The 14,891-nt window shown below is 38.6% G+C and overlaps 1 protein-coding gene across 4 annotated transcripts in view; it reads left to right on the forward strand.

Moving 5' to 3' along the window:
• LOC129775505 (potassium voltage-gated channel protein Shaw-like) overlaps positions 1 to 14,891 on the forward strand; it is a 410,947-nt gene that overhangs the window by 119,320 nt on the left and 276,736 nt on the right. For all 4 annotated transcript variants that reach the window (XR_008742971.1, XM_055780317.1, XM_055780319.1 and 1 more), the window contains one exon: positions 2,540 to 3,405. The gene's annotated coding sequence lies outside the window, so the exon portion shown is untranslated. The remainder of the gene's footprint in view (positions 1 to 2,539; positions 3,406 to 14,891) is intronic.

Raw genomic sequence — 14,891 nt, forward strand, 5'->3', positions numbered from 1 at the left:
AGAAGGCTCCTAACCGCGACGAAAGGCAAAACATGGTGGGGAAGACGCGAGCCCGGAAGCTGTACACCGAAATGTTGTTGTATCGAACAACTATTCTCTCAGTGATGGAGTATGGCAGTTTCTGTTTTCAATCAGCTGCCAAAACACACCTCATTAAACTCGAGCGAATTCAGTATCTTTGTCTCCGTATCGCGTTGGGATGTATGCCCTCAACGCATACCATGAGTCTCGAGGTTTTGGCAGGCCTACTCCCACTAAAAGATCGCTTCAAATTATTATCTCTTCGGTTCTTCATCCGGTGTAAGGTCATGAACCCATTGGTGATCGGAAATTTTGAGCAGCTGATCGAGCAAAATTTTCACTCCGGATTCATGAGTTCATATCATGAATTCATCTCCATGCAGGTTCATCCTTCTTCGTATATTCCCAACCGTGTTTGTTTCCCTGACTACATCAATTCCTCTGTGCATTTTGATCTGTCCATGAAGCAAGATATCCATGGATATTCAGATTACCAACGATCGAGGATCGCTCCAACGATCTTCGATGAAAAGTATGGGGGTATCAATTGTGATAATATGTACTTTACTGATGGGTCCACTATAAACGAGTCCACAGGATTTGGAGTGTTCAACGAATTTTTTAGCACCTCACACAGTCTTCAGAATCCTTGCTCAGTATATATTGCTGAATTGGCAGCAATACATTGGGCGCTGGACAGCGTCGCCTCACGACCTGTTGAACACTATTACATTGTAACGGATAGTCTTAGCTCTGTCGAAGCTATCCGTTCAGTGAGGCCGGAAAAGCACTCGCCGTACTTCCTTGAGAGAATACGAGAAATTTTGAGTGCTTTATCCAGACGCTGTTATGTCATTACCTTTATCTGGGTCCCTTCACATTGCTCCATTCCGGGTAATGAGAGGGCTGACTCATTAGCAAAGGTAGGTGCAATTGAAGGCGATATTTATCAGCGTCAGATCGCCTTCAATGAATTTTATTCTTTAGTTCGCAAAAATACCATCGCTAACTGGCAACGCAAGTGGAATGAAGATGAATTGGGCCGGTGGTTTCACTCGATTATCCCTAAGGTTAGCCTCAAACCGTGGTTCAAAAGTCTGGACTTGAGTCGGGACTTTATTCGCACCTTCTCCCGACTCATGTCCAATCACTGTTCGTTAGATGCGCTTCTCTTCCGTTTCAATCTTGCCAGCAGCAATCTCTGCGTTTGTGGCCAAGGTTATCACGACATCGAGCACATTGTTTGGTCGTGCGAGGTGTATCTGGTCGCCAGATCGAATTTAGAAAACTCCCTTCGGGCCCGAGGAAGACAGCCCAATGTGCCGGTGAGAGATGTGTTGGCTCGGTTAGACCTTGATTACATGTCCCATATATATGTTTTCCTTAAAGCTATAGATCTTCGTGTGTGATTGTCCCTACATCCTTATACCCTCCTTTCCTTCCTTTGCGGGTAATTCGTCAACTTGCTATAAATAGTAGAATAAGTTGAAATGTAAATACACTATAGATATACGAATAGATTTATGAAATGAGTGTTCATCAACATTGTTACAATTTCCTTATATCCCATCCTTCTCCTAAAAATATGTCACCCTCCTAAACTCGAGTACACCGCGAGTAATCGGTTTTCCACCTTACTAACCATAGATGTAAGAAAATTGTTTATATATATATAGTTTTAAAATTATATTTAAGAATTCGGCTCCTTTAAACTTAAGTAACTGAGCCTGTAAAAATAAACGAAATAAAAAAAAAAAAATTTCACATCGAACCCTTTTTTTGGTATGGTATTTTATTTTCGCAATTTCATCCATTTATCACTTTATTTTCAATTCGGATACAGAGTGCAGAAATTGCGCAAATAAAAAAGTGAAACCCTTAAACATTCAAATTGAAATGTTGCAGTTTTTTAAATATATTCATTACAAATGCTTCATATGATCCTGAATTTGCATGTCATGACTAGTAACAGATAGTACATATTATACTTTTTCTCCCCAACGCCCCAACACACTTGATTTGGCTGTGTATAACATCATTGAATGGGTCATACGAATGGTTCAATATGGAAAATGTAAATAACTTGCTGAAAATTCTAAACAACTATCCATAACTGGTTATGGATTAATTCAAACAGCTTATTTTTGAATCAATTCAACGTAACGAGAATGGCCGTAAATGGTTCGAGAGATGATAACATACGATAGAATTTTCTTTTTTCCCCAAAACGAACTGTCGTCGGCTAAATGCTCTGCTCGGGTACCTTCCAGCTTCTTCGCTGAATGCGTGTTTAATCTCATCGGATTAAACATCATTTCTTGGTCCATTCTCTTTCCTATCTCTCCCGCTAATGCAACGCTCGCGAAGTGAGCGCAGTAGCATAAACAAACACTTGCTATTTTTACCACCACTAGCAGCAGCAGCAGCCGCCGCCAACACACAAACACCCATCGCACTCCAAACCGAGTCTCTGGACGGGCAAATAAATATAACATCATTCCACTTTCTCTAATTTCAGTTTACACGAGTTAAACAACTGGCGGCAGGCTGTCAAGCGGCAGCGGCGAGAGAGCGGTGGTCGTCGTCAATCTCGGCAGAAGCGCAAATTGCAATTGCCATCGACACCCATCCACCCCCACCCCCACCCACACGGGGCGCACATGTTCGTTCGTTCGTTCGCCGCCGTTAAATCTTCCGAGGTAATGCACTTTCACCGCCGGTGACTTCCAATCCAATGGGGCCGTAACTCCGCCGCTAATGAGGTTTGCTCGGTGGCCCGGAAAGAAGAACAAAAACCGAAAACTTCACGGATGTTGACAACGCGCATCGCACCATGCGCGACTCGGGGTGCTGTGTTAAGTGAGGCTGCAAAAAGTGCTCTCGTTCCGGTTCCGCCCGGGAGGGAAGTTTTGTGAGCGGGAAAAATCGATACTAAGCGAATTCAGCTCGATCCCCCTTCTCCACCCTGCCGGAGGGGATAATATGGATATCAGAAATAATTACGAGAAAGTGTGAAAAACGTGTCGAATGCTTACTCGGGTAAAAAAGTTAGATTCCATCGTTAAAATTTGAGCAGAAGTTACGTCGGCGTCTTCGTCGTTGCCGATTTACTCTAAGCGAAAAGTGTGCATTGTTTCTTCGGAGGGCCCAGAAAACGGATTGTGGAAAGTTTTCGGCAAAAGGTAACAAGAAACAATTTGAAGAAGAAAACTTTTCTTCGCGAGTCAGTTGTTTGCTGTGTTCTCCATTTCGGGGGGTGGTGAGTGGAGAGTGAAGGTGACGTTTTTGTGTTGGAATCAAAAGTCATCCATCGATTTTTTGTGCTGTGTTTTTACGATTTAACAGTGGATGAACGAAGCAGCCAGTGTCATCCGAATATAAGAGGTAAGTGGTTTCATTGAATTTATATTTCCTTTTAAGGTTGAAGGTTGGGTTTGGATTTCTGAAAAAGATGGCTTATATTGGAATAAACAATCTGATATACTAATACCAAATAATGTAAACCTATGTTTATATTACATCAAGCCCATTCATTCGAACGATTCTATGTCATCTAAATTAATTTCATTGGCATTCACTCTCACATTTTAAGTGATTGGCCAAGGGTTAATTGTTTATGGATGATACCAATCATGATCATGATGGGGAACATATTTAAGATAGCATGGATTTCTCAAGCGGCTCGAATTAGCATAAGCAGAAACAAAAGGATGGATGTTTGTAAGCGACTGCGCTGCAGAAAATTATCCGATGGAGATCAGCGTTTTACATTGCCTTAATTTTCCATGGCCTGTCTGTCTTGGAGATTAATTTATTTTATGCTCAGTATCTATAGCATGTTTGAGTTATATTGACATGAATTCTGATCCTAGAGTGTTTATCAATGAAAACCATAAAACCATACAACGCTCTATTGAAAGTACTGAAAATGCGTAAATAAATGTATTGTGTTAGATGTTGTTCATGCTAAAATGTCCTTAAAGGGCCCAAATAATTTATTTCAATTATTTCCGTGTACTTGTTAGGTGTTTGAAATCCATTTATTTTTGTTCGATATTTTTGACGTGGGACTACGTCTAACCGGAATATATGGAGGGTAAAATGAAAACCTAAACACAGAACATGCAGGAAAAAATGAAAGATTTCGAATGCTTATAGCTCGAACATTTCGTACTGGATAGGAGAGATGTTTGCATCACTTGATAGGGAATATTTCTACGCATCTATCGCAACTAACAAAATGTTGTTTTTCATTAGATAAACAATTGAATAACTGTAAAATATTAGGCGTTATCTAAACGCCCTAACTGCATCGTTTTGATTGGCCCGATTTACGGTTTCCCTAACACAGCCATCAAAACCAAGCAGCCTTGGGGAAATCGGCATTGCAAATACATGAAAGTAGGGGGACTTTTGTTCTCATCGAAAAATGTTTCCTAACACAGACTTTAAAACCAAGCAGCGAAATCGGCATTGTAAACACACGAAAGAGCCTAGAGGCGAGTGAACTGAAAAGTTTAAACCCTCTTAAAGCCAAAAAGAAGAAAAAGAACACACGAAAGTAGGGGGAGCTTTTGTTCCCACCGAAATGTGTTCCCTAATAGAGATATCTAAACCAAGGTGCCTGGAGAAATCGGTATTTCAAATTCATGCAAGTCGGGGGTATTTTTGTTCCGACTGGAATGTGTTTCCCTAACACAGACTTCTAATCCATGAAGCGTGGGGAAATCGGCATTGCGAATTCATACAAATCGGGGGTATTTTTGTTCCGATTGAAATGTGTTTCCCTAACACAGACTTCAAAACCGAGGTTTCTGGGGAAATCGGCTCTGCAAATAAATGCAAACTGCGAGTACTTTTGTCCTCGCTTGCCTTTGTGCAGAGTGGAATATGTCTGTCGTAACATGATCTTCTAAACTTAGGAACCTGGGAAAATCGTGCAGCCACTAGAAGCGAATGAACTTCCCAGTTTCAAGCAAATTCGAGATTCGAGAAGTATGTACACTTTTGGGATGTAAACTTCAGAGGGAAATGTAAAACAAAATAATCGTTTGATAATTTTTTTTTGTCTTTATTGGAAAGATTTTCAGCCTTAGGCTGGTTCATCAAACGTTTGATAATTCTTCCGTACATATATTTTGTTCTAGTCATCATACCAAACGTAAAAGGTCCGTCATTAAATTTACTTGTAACGAAGAACAATCAATCACAATAAATGAATTGACTTTACACGGCATTTGTTCATTTTTTTGAATCACAGAGCAAATATATTGAACTAAATTGAATTTGGAAACTGTTTCATTCAATCAAGAATTTAATCAATACAAACGAATGATTGCTAAGCTAAGGTAGTTCCACGTGAACCTTGCGGTTATATCATAGATATAACCCACTTTTCTCTCTACGGAGTACTATTTTTTGTATTGTGAAGTAGTTTAAATTGGTTATCAATAATTCAGTTTAAAGATGTTTTAGATTGAGAGTTGAGAAAAAGAATTATCTCTGCCAAGTTTCAGCTCGATCGGACATGATTTAAGGGAGCCTCAAAGCGCTCAGAGTTTTGATTTTTTGGCTACCCAGGCTAAGTCCCAAAAAGTCAATTTTCTGCCAAATGTTTTTTTCATGATAACACCAGATGCCTTTTCAAGTCATTTGCCATCGAAAACGAAATTTCGATTTTCTAAATTTCCTTTACTCCCCTTGGAATATTTTCGATTACTCCCCTTGGAATATTTTCGAGAGATTAAAACTTTGAGAACTTTGAGGCGACCCCCCTAAATCATGTCCGATTGAGCTGAAATTTGGCAGAGGTCATATTTTTGATAGAAATAAACAAAATGTACATGGTCGGTTCTTTAAATCCGTTAATAATTTTTTTTTCATACCTTCATTGCCTCTCAGGCTAAGTCCCAAAAGATCGATTTTCGGCCAAAATTTTTTTTTCGAGATGACACCAGATCTTGACGTTTCATGCATTTTGAAGTCATTTGGCATTGAAAAAAAATTCGAATTCCCAAATTTTCTTTTTTCGAGGTTCAAAAAATCAAAACTTTGAGCGCTGTGAGGTACCCCTAAATCATGTCCGATCGAGCTGAAACTTGACACAGATCATTTTTTGGGCCAATAAACAAAATGTACATGGTCGGTTTTTGAAATTTGACATGATAATTTTCGCTGCCACCCTAGTGTATGTGTAATAAACACAAATGACTGAGTGTTCTTCGACATGAAAATCGTTTCACTATTGATTGAATGATACATACGAGGGCGGTTCGATAAGTACTTAGCCTCATCACCCGATGGTGTCAGTATCACAAGAGAGATTACTTATCGTGTGGTACATTCTTGTAAACGGCTACTGTCAGAATTTCAGCCGAATCGGACTCGTAGTTTTGTTTTGTCCGTGTGTGGAAGCGGGTGTGTCCGCGTATTTTAGAAAAATGGAAAAAATGGAAATTCCGCCGTCGACACGGCCAAATTGGTCGAATTGCACTACGAGCTGCTGTCCCATCCACCGTATTCTTCAGATTTGGCCCCGTACGATTTTTTTTTCTGTTTCCAAACATGAAAAAGTCACACGCCGGGCAGAAATTTGAGTCGAATGAGGAGGTCATCGCCGCCACGGAGGCCTACTGTGCAGACCTGGAGAAAACGTTTTTTTCAAATGGATTAAAGAAGTTGGAGCATTGCTGAGTGAAGTGTATCGAACTAAAAAGAGTCTACCGCTCTGAATCATGTTTCGGACAGATTCATAATTCGGTGAATATGCTGGCTAGGTTCGCCTAGTTAAGAAGTGAGATAAGTCTGCCCAAAAAAATATTACTAAAGGGTTACGAAGAAGAATCAATTGTAATATTAATCTTATAGTTATATCATCAGGGCATTAAGCATTTCAAGTTATTTTTAAGAAGTGTCCGAAATATGATTCAAAACGGTATGTTGAGAAATAAATCACCACTTTTCCAAAATCTTTGTTTTTTTGTGTAGGCTAATTACTTATCGGACTGCCCTCGTATGCCTTCCATCTCTAATTATAAACATTCCATGATAGGCAAATTACGATTACACGGCAAATCCTGTTTTGAAAATTAGGAAAAAATCTATTTAAGTGGTCAATTGTTGCTTCGGGGAAAAAGAAATTCTAAATTTTCACATCGACTTTTAGAAAGTACCATAAACTTTTTTTTTTTAACGGTTTAAAAGCTCTATTGTGATTTTTCAAATATCAAAGTGAGTACTAATGTAATAAAGTAAACTTTTAGTCTAGTGTATCACCAAAACTTCTGCCGGAATTCATATTAATACATACGTTTTTGGGACGATCGACCAATGTTTTGAGTAAATAAAAAGAGCACTACATTGCAAATTGTACTGGGAATGCTCGTGGTTTTAGAGGCGAATGAACTTCAAAGTTTAAAGCCTCTTAAAAACAAAGAAAGGAAATGCTCGTGGAATGTACGGTTTGTGATTTTGGTTTTCATGAGTTTATGGGGGAAAAGGTATGTGTATATGTGTTCATTCATTCTACACAACCCTTGAACGCATTCTACAACGAAGTATCATAAGACTTTTTTATGACTGGCGTTTTTTAACAAGTTACCAATTTCAACTAAGTTTGAATGCGATGCTCCAGAGGAGGACAGCTTATTATTATTCAATTAATAATTCAGCAATAAAGTCGATTTATAATTGCAATAAAGACAATTATGTTTTTAGTTTTACTTGAAACAAAAACGTCGGACTATTTATGCTGTTGTAATAACACAATAATAAAACTGTCCTACTGAACAGTGGAACGGAACTAAATAAATACACTTAGGCTGAAAAATGCGTGTCATGTATCATTGCGTTGAAACATGTACGCTAGAGTGCCAATGAAAATGGCCATCTCGAATTTTCAAAGGGAGCTTGGTTAATACTGTTGATTCCCACGATAAACTATTATTAATTTATTTATTTATTTATTTACTAGCTGACCCGGCAAACTTCGTCCCGCTCAAAACTTGTTTTTATTATCAATACCTTCAAACATTCACGTTTTCTTACTAAGCGCAAGTTCATGAATCAAATCGCAGAACTGTTCATCGATTGATCTTCTAATCGACCCCGTTGAATTTACCTTTTACAAAAAAATTCTTAGTACTTCTACCAAAACTCATCATTATAATATCAGATTATTTTCAGACACTCATTCTCGTTCAAGATTTTCAACCACTTCCAAATAACATGTTTCTCCGTTACATGGATTAAATGTTTGATACAGAAAATATGATAGAATAAAGACAGAAAGAGGAGGTAGAGTGTCTCTTCACCATAGAAACGTTTCGTGCCCTCTAAAATCTTCACATGCCAAATTTGGCTCCATTTTCTTGATTAATTCTCGAGTTATGCAGAAATTTGTGTTTCATTTATATGGCAGACCCCCCCCCCCCCTTATTAGAAAGATTGGTGGAGTGTTGAACCACCTCAGAAATGTTTCTTGCCCCCCTAGAACCTCCACATGCCAAATCTGGTTCCGTTTGCTTAATTTGTTCTTGAATCATGCAGAAATGTATGCTTTCTTTTGAATGGCAGTCCCTCACCTCTCCTCAGAGAGAGGGGTGGCGTGTCTATTCACCATAGAAACGTTGCGTGTCCCCTAAAACCTTCGCATGCCAAATTTTGCTCCATTTACTTGATTAATTTTCGAAATTTACAATTATACAGAAATTAGTCATTCATTTGTATGGCAGTTCCCCCTTAGATAGGGGGTGGAGTGTCTGACCACGGCAAAAACATTTATTGCACTCTAAAACCTCCACATGCCAAATTTGGTTTCATTTCCTTGAATAATTCTCGAGTAATGCAGAAATTTGTGTTTCATTTTTATGACGCCCCCCCCCCCCTTAGATAGGGGGGAGGTGTATCTAACCACCATAGAAACATTTATTGCATTCTAAAACCTTCATACAACTAATTTGGTTTCATTTTCTTGATTAATTCTCGAGTAATGCAGAAATTTGTGTTTTATTTGTATGGCCCCTCTTAAAGAGGGGGGAGAAGTGTTTAACCACCATAGAAACATTTATTGCACCCTAAAACCTCCATATGCCTAATTTGGTTTCATTTGCTTGATTAATTCTCGAGCAATGCAGAAATTTGTGTTTCATTTCTATGGCAGCCCCACCTCAGAGAGGGGGGGGGGGTCTCAAACTATCACGAAAACCTTCCCCGGCCCCAAAAAACCCTACATACCAAAATTTTCATGTCGATCGGTTCAGTAGTGTTCGAGTTCATAAGAATCAGACAGACTGACAGACAGAAATCCATTTATATATATATATATATATATATATATATATATATATATATATATATATATATATATATATACATATATATATATATATATATATATATATATATATATATATATATATATATATATATATATATATATATATATATATATATATATATATATATATATATACGTTACACCACAACCGACCGACCAAGGCGTCCCAGAAGTCAAGACGTCAGCAAAAGCCCAGCCGAGACCCATAGCAACAGACAGAGGCGTCAAAGTTACACCGCGCGTGTAAACCAACATTTGCCGACGCCGCGGAAATCAATCGAACGACGCAAACAAAGGTTCGATCAGGTTCGAACCACCGACGGAAATAATGAGATCAGCAGATGTAGTCTATTTAAGCCTTGTAATACGATTATAGAATTTAGTCTTGAGCGTAGCCGAGTTGAATACGGGCATAAAGGTTTATGAACCGAATGTAAAGTGTTATAAACGAATAAAAAGGGTAATTAGAAATTAAATAAAAGTTTTTTTTAAACCGCGAGTTAAGTCACGGCATAATTGGCGCAGTCATTGGCCAAGTGGTACAACGAAGTGAGTAGTGTTTATAGAGCGGATATCTGGAAGCACCGCCACCGAGTTAAAGAGGAGAAGTTTACATCTACTGAAGAAACCAAACGAACAAGCGAGAGGACCCCCTGAGCGAAAATCAAGGACTCGCTGCCGTTAGGAAAACTAATCCCGCCACCTGGAACGAACGATCTACGAGGAAACCGATTCAACCTACCCAGACTCCAGGAGATGAAAGCAGTAATCTTCCTGTAAGTAAACACGAACAATTATCTAAACCTAACACAACAAAATACTAATTCAGAAGTGCGAGCCCCCACCAGTGGTAAGCGGACACTTGATATATCACAAAGTGAATAACTAATTCATTAATTCATTAACAAGTGAAGTGTAGAACAACACATTTTCTCGCGCGTATAAAGTACGTAAGATTTTAAAAAAAAAAAAAAAAAAAAAAAAAAAAAAAGAACAAACTCTTTTGAAAAAACAAATTTATTAAAATGGCCGAGCGGGAGCAAATGATTTCTCCGGAACTTCTGGCCCCGGAATTGGATGATCATGCACCAATTCCGCAACAAGAAATAACAATTCAAGGGTTACTCCAACACATAAGGAGCCTAACTCACAATCAGAACGAACTGATTGGGCAACTGAGAACACTTAAAGCAAAAGCGGAGGATCCGTTTATGCAGTTTAGAACTCCGGATCCTATTAAGAATTTACCAACATTCTCCGGAAACAAACGGGAAACAAACGCATGGCTTGAAGACGCCGAAAACACCCTGCATCTTTTTGAAAGATACAGAGATGATCCGGTCTACAGCCAATTGGTCAGAGCGGTAAAGAATAAAATCGTGGGAGAGGCCAAAGAAATTTTGATTGCTGCCGGCAACCCGAACAGTTGGGCAGAAATCAAAGAAATTATTCTAAATTCATATGGCGATAGGAGAGATTTGACATCTCATATCCAATCGTTGTTTTATATAAACCAAGGAAAAAAATCCATCACTGAATACTACAACCGAATCAAAACCATAGACACTGCTATTAAATCCACAGCAGCGACAATGGATGATTATAACAACTCTACAAGAGCAATAAATAATCTAGCGAGCCTTATGACTCTCACTAGATTCATAGATGGGCTCACAGAGGAATTGTCTATGCACGTGCGAAGCTACAGACCTAAAAGTCTGGAGGAAGCGTATGCAATCACCATACAATATGCCAACGCTGCATATAGGCAGAAGTTAAACCAAAAACCATCTGACACAAATAAAAATATCAGATCCAACAATAGTAACGGTTCACATAATTCGAAACCGTCTCCCAACCCCAATAGTAATGGCAATCACTTTAACGCGAAGCCATCCACCTCAAATTCTAACAATAACTTGCATAATCAAAAACCATACGGGTCTGCGAAATTCAAAGCTAGAGCTCCACCGCCAGATGACGATGTCTCGATGAGGACAGCGAAATCGCGGGCAGAGGTTAACAGCCACGAAACAGCAGAACACAGCAAAAATCATCAAACAGAACCTGACACTTCGGAACAGCTGGACGAATCCGTCCTCGATTCGGAAGATGACGATTATTTCGTCAACGATGAACTAAATTTTCACGTGGCCGAGGCGCTACAAAAAGAAAAATAATGAACGATAATAACTTTATTCCCTACATCACCATTGCAACATCCAAAGGCGAGATGAAATTTTTGATCGACACAGGAGCGAACAAAAATTACATATCACCCGAGCATGTAAACATAGAAAACTGCAAAACAGAACCGATTTCAAAAGTAACCAACATTAAGGGAACCTTTACAATCGATAAATCCGCTTCCTTCGACCCATTTCTTATAAATAAAAAACTGAAATTTTTCATTTTCAAATTTCATAAATTTTTCGATGGACTCATCGGATACGAGTCATTGAGAAATTTAAATGCTAAAATCGACGTCAGTAAAAATACATTGAGGATCGGGAGAAAAACTTTCGCAATGAAAAAGAGATTTCCCGAGAAACATAAAATCAATTTAAATGAACAAGAATATCAGTTCATAAAATTGAAAACCAAGAAAAATGGAGATTTTCTTATAGAGGAAGAAAAGCCTCACGGAAAATTTTCTATCTTGCCAGGCCTCTACAGAAGTGCTAATAACACAGCCTTTGTAGCAGTGCAAAATTATACAAAAAAATCGATGGAAATCAATTCGAACGAGATCAAGCTTTGCAATGACTTGGATACAGAGGTTGACCCATTCGAGCTGACAGAGCTACCGAAAAAGGTTGACTCTGAAAATTACACCATAAGAGACGATCATATGAATGAGGAGGAGAAATATACCCTCAGGAAATTGATCAGGAAATACAACGACGTTTTATATGTGGAAAGTGATAAGTTATCATTCACCCATAAAATTAAACATAAAATACGCACCGTGGACAGTATTCCGATACACTCCAAATCGTATAAGTACCCCTACGTGTACGAAAGCGAGGTGCAGGAGCAAGTTAAAAAGATGCTGAAAGACGGAATCATAAAAGAGTCAATCTCGCCTTACACGTCACCTGTGTGGGTGGTTCCTAAAAAGTCCGATGCATCTGGACGAAAAAAATTCCGTTTAGTGATCGATTACCGAAAACTAAACGAGAAAACAATTAATGACAAATACCCTATACCAGAAATTACGGATATTCTGGATAAATTAGGAAAGGCGAAATATTTTTCAACAATCGATTTAGTTTCTGGCTTCCACCAAATTCAATTAGCGGAGGAAGATACAGAAAAAACTGCTTTTTCCGTAAACGGTGGCAAATATGAGTTTACTCGTATGCCATTTGGCTTGAAGAATGCCCCAGCGACTTTTCAAAGAGTCATGGATTGCATTCTGAGAGATTTAGTAGGAGTATGTTGTTTCGTCTATATGGACGATATCATCATCTTCTCCAGCTCGCTTCAAGAGCACTTGAAAAATTTGTCGCAAGTCTTCGCAAAATTGAAAGAAGCAAGACTAAAAATTCAGCTGGACAAATGCGAGTTCTTTAGGAAAGAAACGCAATTTTTAGGTCATACAGTCTCTGAAGAGGGAGTACGACCAAACAGCGACAAAATTGATGCAATAAGGCAATGGCCAATACCTAAAAGCGAAAAAGAAGTGAGACAATTCCTAGGAATGCTTGGCTACTACAGGCGATTTATTAAGGATTTCGCAAAAATTGTAAAGCCGTTAACAGCACTTCTCCGAAAGGATATTGAATTCGAAATTACACCAGAAGTAGTAACATGCTTCGAAAAGTGTAAGCAACTTCTGACGATCGACCCGGTATTAATTTACCCTGATTTTAGCAAAGAATTTTCACTAACAACGGATGCGAGTGACCACGCTATTGGTGCAGTGTTGTCACAAGGGCCAGCAGGTAACGACCGACCCATCGCATACGCCTCACGTACTTTGAATAAAACGGAAGAACGATATTCCACTACCGAAAAGGAGTTTCTCGCGATAGTATGGGCAGTGAAACATTTCAGACCATACCTCTATGGTAGAAAGTTTAAAATGTTCACCGACCACCAACCACTAACATTTTCTTTCACGAACGCTAACCACAGAATAATTAGAGGAAAGCTGGCTTTAGAGGAATTCGATTACGAACTAATCTACAAACCGGGAAAACAAAACGTTGTCGCCGACGCGCTGTCGCGCGTAAACATAGAAAAACACCTGAACGCACACTCGCAATCATCGCTTTCCCTAAATGTTGAACCTTCTGAGCGAGGAAACGAACCTTCAGACGACGAAAGTGACGGAACGACAGTACACTCAGCGGATACGAGTGATGACTACTTTATTCGGTATACTGAGAGACCTATCAACGTTTTTCGGACACAAGTCATATTCAAAATAGGAAATGTAGAACTTGCAGCCTACGAACAAATTTTTCCAAAATATCACAGACACACAATAGTAAAAAGAACATACACCGAAGAAGACATAGTTGAAACGTTGAAACGGACCCTGAATCCGAAGGGTTTGAGTTGTATAAAAGTACCTATCTCATTAGCACAACTAGTGCAGGAGACGTATAAAAAACATTTTTCCTCAAATATTATTTACAAAGTATTTATTTCAGAGACCATGTTGGAGGACATCAGAATGGAAGTCGAGCAAGACGAGATCATAAGAAGAATTCACCAATACGGACACAGAGGAATCAAAGAAAACCGGAACCAGATTCTACAAACACACTTTTTCCCGCAACTCGATCGAAAGGTCAAAATTTATGTCGATTCCTGTGATATTTGCAAAAAAGCCAAATATGACAGAAATCCACCCAAACTAATTAGAAAAAGCACATTTGGACAGAAACCTTTCGACAGAGTCCACATTGACATTTTCTTCCTAAAAGGTCAAAAGTGGCTCACCATAGTTGATTCATTTTCAAAATTTGCAAACGCGATTCCATTAAGCACAAGAACAATAGTTGATATCAAAACCGCAATAACCGAACACATTCGAAATTTTGGAAGACCTCAAACTATAGTGAGTGACCAAGAGCCATCTTTCAGGTCCATAGACTTTATGGGATTCCTAAATGATCTCAATATAGAGATACACCTCGCAAGTGGATCCAATTCAAATGGTATCGTGGAACGTTTCCACTCCACTTTAATTGAAACCTTCCGCACAAACAAAGCAAAATTTAAAGATTTAACATTAAACGAGCAAGTAAATATCGCCATCGACATTTACAATAATAGTTTCCACTCAGTAATAAAAACCCAACCGCGAAATTTGATTTTTAATAACTCTGGATCTACGAATATGGAAGAAATATCTGAAAAATCTAAAAACCTGCAATCTGCAGTTAAAATCGAACTAAATAGACGAAAAGATAAATACGAACAACAAAATATGAATAACGAAAAACCTGAAGATCTTCAACCAGGCGAAATTAAATACATAAAAAACTCTCAACGTTTAACAAAGGACAAAGATCCGTTT

The sequence above is a fragment of the Toxorhynchites rutilus genome, chromosome 3 (genome assembly GCF_029784135.1).
Source record: "Toxorhynchites rutilus septentrionalis strain SRP chromosome 3, ASM2978413v1, whole genome shotgun sequence".
In the NCBI taxonomy this organism is placed as follows: domain Eukaryota; kingdom Metazoa; phylum Arthropoda; class Insecta; order Diptera; family Culicidae; genus Toxorhynchites; species Toxorhynchites rutilus.